We start from the raw sequence: 1,772 nt of genomic DNA on the forward strand, positions 1-1,772 counted from the left end.
TATTGATTTAAGATATCAGCCTTTTGTGTGGCAAGAGTGTAGAGAAGCATTTGGAAAAGTGTTCAATAATTTTATTAATTGGGGACCTTTTGGAAAGTTTATTAACACATGTTCAGAATAGAATATTACCAGATGTGATTCATCAAATGTTACTAGGATGCTGGAAGCCATTAATGGATCATTTACTGGAGATCGACTAATGGCCTGGGGAGATGGAGGCATTGCAGACGCTCAATGGGCTTTCATGGCTGCACCCACTGCTGTTCACACTCATCTTTGGAAGGTCAGAGCGGTGCTGAAACCCGTGATGCTATCAAATGGATCATTTTTCAGGGACGTGGAACTCTGCATCCACTTATAATTTTACTTTGTACAAATCTTATGATGTAACTGTTTGTGTACCTCTGCCTTATGTATTTTAGTGGGAAATTTTACATTTTCTCCTACTATTTCTTGTTTTAATTGTCGCCTGTATTCTTGTGTTAATTCTTCTCTTAATTTTAATGACAGTGATAGTAGTATGATATTACAACAAAGAACTCATATTTGGCTACCTGTTAAATTCGGAAGAGAATGGTCCCAAAATCCTTTGGAAAGTGTTGTTATTGAATTTTTTTACCAAACTACTAAAACGTACAAAGCCATTGTAGCAGTGATCTTAAACTTAATTGCTATTACCACTGTTGCTGCAGTGTCTGGAATTGCCCTACACACTTCCTTACAAACTAAGCACTTTGTGGAAGAATGCCACCGGGATTCACATGAATTGTGGGTCTCACAGGTAGAAATTAATGCTCTATTATAAACACAGATTAATATTCTTAAACAGACAGTGGGATGGTTAGGAAAAAAGTTATTGGTTGTGGAAAAACAGTTATTGTTAAAATGTGATTGGAATTTCACTACCTTTTGCATTACTAATGTAAAATATAAAAAATCTATACGTGATTAGAATGTAATACAGCACTATTTATCTGGAAATTCTACAGCTGCTCAATTGATTGCTCAGTTACAATTTAATGTACATGATATTTTTGGTAAACAATTTACAAATGATGATGCTTCTAATATTGCTGATGCATTTATTAAACAATTGGAAGGGTTGGATCCGAAATACTACAAAGCATTTCACATACTGCTAGTGGTATAGGAATTATGATTGTTATTATTTTGTTTGCACTTGTACTGTTATATTTGATTTTTATGAAACCAATGCAAGCGTCTATGATAACCCTGTGGAAAGCTTTACTTTTAAAACAAAAGAAAAAAGAAGGAAATTGTGAAGACTCAGGGTCTATGTTAAAGGGGCAGAATGATGCAGGCTCTGGCCTCAGGATTATCTGCGGACTGTGTTTGAGTATTAGGAAAGCTCTTGGCATGCCGGGCTGGAGAGGGAAAATGTTCTCTTTCCCTGTCTCAACACACATGTCACAGACTCCTGGGAGCTGAAGAAGTAGCTCTTCTGCTTGCTTAAGCATAGATGAGCAGCTGGTCAAGCATTTTCCTGATATTGGGGAAGTGGTTTGAGTTTGCTCTAAAATGGTTTAGATAATAATATACCAAGACATTGTCTCATAGGTCAAGTAAAAATGTATCTGTTGAAATTTTTGTGTGAATGTCTTCTGACCAAATCTTGGAAAAGATCATGCTTGCTTGTTTTTAAATACCACTAACAATAAAGCACAGCATTCAGTGGCAATTGCTGTTTGCATTCTGCATCCCCTATGTCTTTGTGATTTCCTTACCCTTACCCAGGGACCCTAACGCAGTAG

This window comes from Dipodomys spectabilis, unplaced genomic scaffold (genome assembly GCF_019054845.1).
Source record: "Dipodomys spectabilis isolate Male_0828 unplaced genomic scaffold, ASM1905484v1 ptg001058l, whole genome shotgun sequence".
Lineage (NCBI taxonomy): Eukaryota > Metazoa > Chordata > Mammalia > Rodentia > Heteromyidae > Dipodomys > Dipodomys spectabilis.